We start from the raw sequence: 10,036 nt of genomic DNA, 5'->3' as shown, positions 1-10,036 counted from the left end.
ATAATATAGCTGTTAAATTCTTTCTTCTGTAAAAGAGTAGATGATAAACATGGTGTTAATAGAGCGTGGGAAGATGAGATGGTGAGTTGGTGTGATGATGTGTCATTGCAGTGATGGGTTGGCGTGATAATGTCTCAGTCGAATGGTTGGTTGGTGGTATATTGAGTCAGTGGAATAGTTGTTCAGTAAGATGGTGGGTTGGTTGGATGTTGGGTTGGTGGGATAGTGGATTGGTTGGATGTTGGGTTAGTGGTTTGGAAAACTGGTGGGTTAGGAGATTGTTGTGTCTCTTGCTTAATGATATAAAGGTTTGGTCAAATAAAATTTTGAGTGATTGGATGGGTGTCATACAGTAAGATGGTGGGTTGGTTGGATGCTGGGTCGGTGAGTTAAGCTGGCCACACAGTCTAAGATATCTCCATGGTTGGGGGAGATGGAGAATCAATGGGATAGTGGGTTGTTGGGTTGGTGGGATGATGATTTGGTGGGCTGGTCAAATAGAGGATTGGTAGGTTGATAAGTTGGCGAATTGGCATAGGCAGCTGGCTGGTGTTATAAGTATGTGGATGCTGTGTACTACCCTTTGGTCAGCAGGTTGATGTTAGAGATGTGCAGACACTGCATACTCTCTTGCCAGCAGGCTTCTTTTGGAGGTGTGCAAAAGTGGTAGAACATTCCTCTGACTGGTATGAGGCACCATAATCTCGCTAGAGGTGTGTGAATGCTGTGTACTATCCTCTGGCCACTCTAAACCTTTGCATAATTAAAAGTTGTCAGCATCAGGTCAGGTGTTACTCTGTGGTAATGCTGGTGTTACTCTGTGGTAATGCTGGTGTTACTCTGTGGTAATGCTGGTGTTACTCTGTGGTAATGCTGGTGTTACTCTGTGGTGATGCTGGTGTTACTCTGTGGTAATGCTGGTGTTACTCTGTGGTGATGCTGGTGTTACTCTGCGGTAATGCTGGTGTTACTCTGTGATAATGCTGGTGTTACTCTGTGGTGATGCTGGTGTTACTCTGTGGTGATGCTGGTGTTACTCTGTGGTAATGCTGGTGTTACTCTGTGGTAATGCTGGTGTTACTCTGTGGTGATGCTGGTGTTACTCTGTGGTAATGCTGGCGTTACTCTGTGGTGATGCTGTTTTAAAGCAGCTGAGTGAAGACTTTATGAATCAAGCTGTAATCCTGTAGTAAACCTGTTACACAGTCTTATAGAGATATGATATCCAGCACAGGGTGATTGCTGTGAGGGTATGTATGACACTCCCAAGTGCCACATCCTATTCAAACTATTGGAGAAGAAAAGGGGCCATTTGGTGGACTTTATAGGCATGGCCCCTTTTCTTCTCTGTTGCACAGTCTACCTGGTTAACATTGCCTTGCTGTGTGACAGATTTGATAAATTCAGGTGTGTGGGTGCTGCACACTCACTCTGGTCACCAACGGGAGACAACCTGGTGTTAGCCCTGATTCACACAAGATCCGACTTTGAAATTGTGCAAATTCACTTGAAGTCGCACGATTTCAAAGCCACATATCAGTGCGACTTCAGGTGTGACTTGGCAGACATCTGTACACCTTCATGCACATATATCTATGCAAGGCAAACCTGAAATCATGAAGAATAGTGCAGAAACCTTTTTCTCAAATTGGTGCTGCACCACAAAATTGGAGTTGCACTGATTTGAACTGTTCCATTGCCAACAATAGGATGTGATTTTAACAGCTACCATACCGGGCACTTTTACCCCCCTCCTGCCCAGGCCATTTTTCAGGTTTCAGCGCTCTCACACTTTGAATGACAATTGCGCGGTCATGCAACACTGTACCCAAACTAAAATGTTATCGTTTTCTTCACACAACTAGAGCTTTCTTTTGGTGGTATTTAATCACCACCGGGGTTTTTATTTTTTTTCTAAATTAACCAAAAAGACCAAAAATTTTGAAAAAAAAACAAGTTTTTCTTTGTTTCTGTTATAAAAGTTTGCAAATAAATAATTGTTCTTCATAAATTTAGGCCGAGATGTATTCTACTACATGTCTTTGGTGAAAATAACCCAAATTAGTATTTATTATTTAGTCTATAGGAAAGTTATAGAGTTCACAAACTATGGGATATATCTGAAAATTGATCAATCCTGAAGTACTGACAGCCAATCTAATTTCTTGAAGTCCAAGAATGTCAGAACAGTACAGATATCCCCCAAATGTCAGAACAGTACAGATATCCCCCAAATGTCAGAACAGTACAGATATCCCCCAAATGTCAGGACAGGACAGATATCCCCCAAATATCAGAACAGTACGGATCTCCCCCAAATGTCAGGACAGGACAGATATCCTCCAAATGTCAGAACAGTACAGATATCCTCCAAATGTCAGAACAGTACAGATATTCCTCAAATGTCAGAACAGTACGGATCTCCCCCAAATGTCAGGACAGGACAGATATCCCCCAAATGTCAGAACAGTACGGATCTCCCCCAAATGTCAGGACAGGACAGATATCCTCCAAATGTCAGAACAGTACAGATATCCCACAAATGTCAGAACAGTACAGATATCCTCCAAATGTCAGAACAGTACAGATATTCCCCAAATGTGAGAACAGTACAGATATCCCCCAAATGTCAGAACAGTACAGATATCCCCCAAATGTCAGAACAGTACAGATATCCTCCAAATGTCAGAACAGTACAGATATCCTCCAAATGTCAGAACAGTACAGATATTCCTCAAATGTCAGAACAGTACAGATATCCCCCAAATGTCAGAACAGTACAGATATCCCCCAAATGTCAGAACAGTACAGATATCCCCCAAATGTCAGGACGGTACAGATATCCCCAAATGTCAGAACAGTACATATATCCCCGAAATGTCAGGAGAGTACATATATCCCCCAAATGTCAGGACAGTACAGATATCCCCCAAATGTCAGGACAGTACAGATATCCCCCAAATGTCAGAACAGTACAGATATCCCCCAAATGTCAGAACAGTACAGATATCCCCCAAATGTCAGGACGGTACAGATATACCCCAAATGTCAGGACAGTACAGATATCCCCCAAATGTCAGAACAGTACAGATATCCCCCAAATGTCAGGACAGTGCAGATATCCCCCAAATGTCAGAACAGGACAGATATCCCCCAAATGTCAGAACAGTACAGATATTCCCCAAATGTCAGAACAGTACAGATATCCTCCAAATGTCAGAACAGTACAGATATCCTCCAAATGTCAGAACAGTACAGATATTCCTCAAATGTCAGAACAGTACAGATATCCCCCAAATGTCAGAACAGTACAGATATCCCCCAAATGTCAGAACAGTACAGATATCCCCCAAATGTCAGAACAGTACAGATATCCCCCAAATGTCAGAACAGTACAGATATCCCCCAAATATCAGGACAGTACAGATATCCCCCAAATGTCAGGACAGTACAGATATCCCCCAAATGTCAGGACGGTACATATATCCCCAAATGTCAGAACAGTACATATATCCCCGAAATGTCAGGAGAGTACAGATATCCCCCAAATGTCAGGACAGTACAGATATCCCCCAAATGTCAGGACAGTACAGATATCCCCCAAATGTCAGAACAGTACAGATATCCCCCAAATGTCAGAACAGTACAGATATCCCCCAAATGTCAGGACGGTACAGATATCCCCCAAATGTCAGGACAGTACAGATATCCCCCAAATGTCAGAACAGTACAGATATCCCCCAAATGTCAGGACAGTGCAGATATCCCCCAAATGTCAGAACAGGACAGATATCCTCCAAATGTCAGAACAGTACAGATACCCCCCAAATGTCAGGACAGTACAGATATCCCCCAAATGACCCCTTTTTGCAAAGTAGACAGTCCGTAGTATTTCATAACAGGCATGGCGAGTTTTTTGAAGTTGTAATTTTTTTGTCATAATTTTTCGGAAATGAAGAAATAAAAAAAAGAATTTTCACTATTTTTCTTTTACATACTGTCACCAGTGCAGTACAGGGCCATCATATAACTGGCATGGCGGTGATCAGGGACACTGACTGGTGACAGTACGAAAAAAATAAATTAACAATTTTTTAAAAAATGTTTTAAATTATTTTTTATTAAATTTTTTCGTCTTTTTTTAAGATTTTTTTTTCATATTTCACTATGACCAAAGTAGTATAATGTTACCATAGTAACATTGTACTACTTTGGAGAAGTGATCTATATGAATTGTTTTTTACACAATGTGCCTATAGCAAAGAATTACTTTGCTATAAGCAAGCATTTACCTGAATGAAATCGATTCGTTCAGGATTTTTTTTTTTTAAACTGATTTGGCCACAGCTAATCACTTGACACAGCTGGGCTGTGATTGGCCCAGCTTGTGCATGTGATCGCTGTGACCATTCCCAGCTAGCCACACTTGTATACAATGGATGGCATGATAGGAAGCCATCCATTGTATACAACTGTCATGTGACCTGCTGTGATTGGTCACAGCAGGTCACATGGTACTGGCAACGGGGGCCGGTACACAGATCTGTCATCGGCCGTGTCCGAGGTACACGGCCGGTGACAGATCGCACCGCTGCGCAGCTCTGCTGGCATGCAAACTGCGCATGCCTGAAAGGACGCCATATGGCGTCCACCAGGAGGGACGAGGGTTTTTGCCGGCTGCCATTCGGCCATAGGAACCGGTTAAACTGTCGAATCACACGACAAGTCGCACCGGTGTGAATCCGGTCACAGTGGTGGATAGATGTTATATACTCTCCTCTGGCCAGCAGGTGGCAGCAACTAGTATTAAAGATGTGTGGGTTCTATATACTCTGCTCTGGCCACTGGTAGTAGGTGACAGCATGCTGATGTTAGAGTCCATCAAGTGGCAGTAGACATATGTCATGTGTCTGTATATTCCTCTCTGGGCGGCAGGTGCTGGTAGGCTGGTGTTATGTGAGTGGGTACTGTGTATACTCTCCTATGGCTAGCTGTGAACTGTTGTAGGTGGGGTCCTATAGGCTGCTGGATGTGAAGTCTCCCACAAATAGACAGGCTGTAGATAAATGGTGGTCAGATTTCCTGATATAGGGGCCTAAAGTGTGACCTTCAGCATCATCAAAGGCCCACACATAAATTTCAGCAAATATTCAGTGTCAGAGATAGCAGACACATAACAGGATATAGTCAAATACTATGGGTATGATACAAGAGATGGTCAGAGACAGCAGACATAATACAGGAGTTGGTCAGAGACTGCAGATGTGATACAAGAGATGGTCAGAGACTGCAGATATAATACAATAAATGTTCAGAGACTGCTCACATAGTACAGGAACTTTTTGGAGAATGTGGACATAATACAGGAGATGGTAAGAGACTACAAACACAATATAAGAGATGATCATAGACTGCAGACATACTACAAGAGAAGGTCAGAGACTGTGGACATGATAAAAGAGATGGTCAGAGACCGCAGACATAATACAAGAGATGGTCAGAGACTGTGGACACGGTATAGGAGATGGTCAGAGACTGCAGATATGATAAAAGGGATAGTCAGAGACCGCAGACATAATACACGGGATGGTCAGAGACTGCAGACATAATACACAAGATGGCCAGAGACTGCAGACATACCACAGGAGATGCTCAGAGACTTCAGACATAATACACAAGATGCTCAGAGACTGCAGACATAATACACAAGATGGTCAGAGACTGCACACATACCACAGGAGATGCTCAGAGACTTCAGACATAATACACGAGATGCTCAGAAACTGCAGACATAATACACGAGATGGTCAGAGACTGCAGACATATTACAGGAGATGGTCAGAGACTGCAGACATGGTACACAAGATGGTCAGAGACTGCAGACATATTACAGGAGATGGGCAGAGACTGCAGACATGGAACACGATATGGTCAGAGACTGCAGACATATTACAGGAGATGATCAGAGATTGCAGATATGATACAAGAGATGCTCAGAGACTGCAGTCATAGTACAGGAGATGTTCAGATACTGCAGATGTGATACAATAGATAGTGGACATGCAATAGGAGTTTTTGGAGACTAGAGACATGTTGCGGGAGACAGTCACAGACTAGAGACATATTACATGAGACTGTCTGGAGATTACTGCTCTGACAAGGCATTAGGTAAACACAATTTAGTGCCTGCAGGGACCGCAAGGGCTTCATAAAAAGCACCAAAAGGCAGCATGCAGACCTTGGGCTGTAGATCCGAAATCATAAACGTTGTTTACTATTCTCTGGCCAGCAGGTGGCAGGAAGCTAGTGTTAGAGGTCTGTGGACACGCTATTCTCTCCTTTGGCCAGAAGGTTTCAGCAATCTGAATTTGCAGGTGTTGGCCCCACTATATACTCCTCTGTGGCCAGCAGGTGGCAGTATACTATTGTTAGTCGTGGGTGGTTTATTCTGTGTTCTGGCCAGTAGGTGGCAGGAGGCTGGTGTTGGAGGTGTGTGGATGCTGCATTCCTTTCTAAGGTCAGCTGGTGGCAGCATAAAGCCTGAAGAAGGGGTCTACGAATCCTGAAAGCTTGCATCTTTCATAACTTATTTAACCATCAGAGTATCACTTATACTCCTAACCAGGGGCGGACTGACCATTTGGAAACTCGGGCACTGCCCAAGGGCCCGGTGTCAGTAGGGGGCCCCATGAGATGCCCCTGGTACCTTTTTCATAGGCTTTTTTGAGTTTGGGCAAGGACACAGGGGCCCCATGATCCCCTATTGCCCGGGGGCCCCATGAGTTGTCAGTCCGCCCCTGCTCCTTACTTACTGTAGTAATCAATGACTAGCACAGTACAGTGCTCCACTACTGCTAAGAAGACCATAGAAATATATCGGTACAATGCTTCATAATATGTTGCCAATATATAAAAAGGGGGGATAAACTAGTATACGTTGTCCACTGTAACTGACATTATTAATGGATGATTGCAAGTATGATGTTCTACCTATTTCTAGTATGTTTGGCAACCATTTTTTGTATTTTTGTCCGCAATTCTGCCCATTCCAGTCACATGATTGTTATATCTGTGGCCCCTATGGAGAGGGATTTTGGCTAATGGCTTACACAACTGCTGAGATCAAGCCAGGGTTGGCAGTCCCCACACTGACTACTGACTGAGTTGTGGGATCGTTCAACCTCCACCCTTTATCTATGGCCCTCCAAAAACAATCGGAGAACCACTTTATATGGACAAGCAGAGAAGACACCCTCCCCCCATGTACAGTATATGTGTCATTGCATACATCTAGAGGAGATGAAAGAGGAAGCTGCGGACACATGGTTCTCAGAATGTCCATTCTGTTGTAACAGTCTGTATTTATACAATGTTAGAATGCTGGAGATGTTTAAACAGTTATCGTGGTTGGATGGTGAGCTGATCACAGGGTGAGAACGGATCCTAAACACATCCCAGGTAAGGGTTCAGCTCTGTGTTATTCCTGTCTATATGTAGATTTATATTTTTACTGTATATTAGTATATCTACCTATATAAAGGGAAAAATGCCAGGCTTAAACCTCCCACCCAGCTCCATCAATCTGCCATCAGGTTTTGACACACTGTGGGACACAGCAGACGTTTGCCTATAGGCAGAGAAAAAGAGTCAACTTTTCCTTTTGTGTAGCCACTGACCAGGGCCGGACTGACCATTTGGAAACTCGGGAACTGCCCGAGGGCCCGGGGTCAGTAGGGGGCCCCATGAGATGCCCCTGGTACCTTTTTCATAGGCTTCTTTGAGTGTTGGCAAGGACAAAGGGGCCCCATGATCCCCTATTGCCCGGAGGCCTCATGAGCTGTCAGTCCGCCCCTGCTCCAGACTTTAATGGAAAATGATCTTCTAAGCTGAATAACAGATCTATAGCTTTCTCCTAATTCCTAAATCTTGTGCCTTGTGTTCCTTAAAAGAAAGGTCACAAAAAATGCTGGCATTTAGTACAAAATATTTCTATGAAAGTTATGTTCTATATGATGTAGACTATGTCTACTTCTTACCGCCTCACTGAGCAGTGATTTTCGGTTGTGGATAATGCCCCAGGTAGCAATTCCTATCAGGACAATCTCAGAGTCTTCTTCACCTCCACTGATATTCCGTATGGCTTCTTTGAGTTTGGGCAAGGACACAGGGGCCCCATGATCCCCTATTGCCCATGGGCCCCATGAGTTGCCAGTCCGCCCCTGCCACTGACCACACTATTTTATTCATAAATAATAATACAAACATCTAACATAAGTATATTTATACATTGTCATCAAATTCTTAGTTGGGTTAGGACCAGTAAGGCCAGATTTACACCATTGAATTGTGGGAATGGCAGGAAAAAGAATGTTGCTGTCCATTGGATTAATTTGGAACCCCCAACACACACCTCCAAGGCATATATCCAATTCACATCACCAACAAACCACAATGGACCTGCATTTTAGACCACAATCTTTCTTTATAACCATCTTTGCCTTGTGGAAGGTTTAATGAAAGGCTTGTTTTGGTGCCTTGACACCCCCTTCAGTATTCATGGGCTTTCTTCATGTTGAGGTTGGTTTGACTGACAGGAGTATTTGGATCTGACGACTTGCTGATGACGGAATATTATTATTATAATTATACAGTATTTATAAAGCGCCAACAGTTCGCTCAGCGCTGTACATTATAATGGGAGACAGAACATGCGACAGTACAATAACAATACAATGCGATACACGAGGGGTTCGAGGGCCCTACTCCTTGGAGCTTACAATCTAGGAGGGAGGGGATAGTGGTACGGGAGGAAACAGCTGTGGGGGATGGAGTGGTAGGAAGAGTGGAGGAGGTCGGGAATTAGGGGGTGGGGTAGGCTTCCCTGAAAAGGTGGGTTTTCAGGGTGCACCTAAATATGTATTTATATGTATTACATCTTTTTAAATCTCAGTCTCAATTGTACACTTCTTATCATTGAAAGTGTTTAGGTGTCAGCTATGTATGCTGAGTCTAATTTTTATCCTGTGGTCATACAGTTCCACTTTGTTTCATGTGAATAAAACCCTAGTAAGGGACACACTTTTCCCTTGAACGCTACCCACAAAGTTCTTCCAGCTGGGGCAGGAGGTTCTCCGGTTCACTGCCTGGTCATAGATCAGAGAGAGAGAGAGGCAGAGTGACGCTAGATGAAGAACCTAGAGTACCATAATCTCAAATTAACAAATGACTACAAAAAAAGGTAAAAAACAGGGACTTTCTGAGGTGGCACCCAGGAATATAGATTCAAAACATAGGTATATATTTCAAAACATTTCCATCACATCATGCAAAAGCTTAAAAGAATCACATAAGGTGCTTAGTACGGTGTTTCTTCTTTTTTGACCAATTACAAAGACCATGTAGTATGTTTGCTCTATATTGAGTGTCACATTTCACAGATACAGGTTGCGGCCAACGCGGTTCATAGATACCTTTGTGGGCTTATTCCTTCACTGTGGATCGGGAAGTGAGGAGGCCTCCTCCAATATTACCAACTTGTGACAGGACAACATTGAGCCATGGACCTCTCTGTCTTTTATTCCCATATACAGTAGGTGTACTTACTAGCTGCCCTTGTGGAGATGAGTGTAACTGTAGACTGATGCAGTGTAGGGTCTCGGAGAAGGGAGGGGGTAAGCAGGCCAAGAAGCATGTGCCTAAAGCATCCTGATGGCAGTTAAATGTCTAAACATTTCTTAGCCTGGATTATGTTACAGTTGAGGGTTTTGTAGTCTTTTATATTAGTATTTTGTTTGGTAATAAAACTGTTTCTTTCTAGGTTATGTTGGCAAAAACTTCTCTTTACCTGTTGATGTAAGCTTGCTTGTTTTTCTTTATTTATATATATATTTGAGGGGGGCGTGGTCTTCCGCTATCCAAGATGGCCGCGGAACACAGGAGCTCCCGCCGGCCAGAGACCTTGCCTAGCTTTTATCGGAGGAGAGGGTGAGACAGAGCCATAAGACAATGGGGAGAGCAGACCGGAATGCTACCAGCT

Source organism: Staurois parvus, unplaced genomic scaffold, assembly GCF_062004578.1.
Source record: "Staurois parvus isolate SC_StPar_1 unplaced genomic scaffold, SC_StPar_1.0 ptg001481l, whole genome shotgun sequence".
Classification (NCBI taxonomy): Eukaryota; Metazoa; Chordata; class Amphibia; order Anura; family Ranidae; genus Staurois; species Staurois parvus.
The sequence above is the reverse complement of the archived record's forward strand: the minus strand, read 5'-3'. Positions refer to the sequence as shown.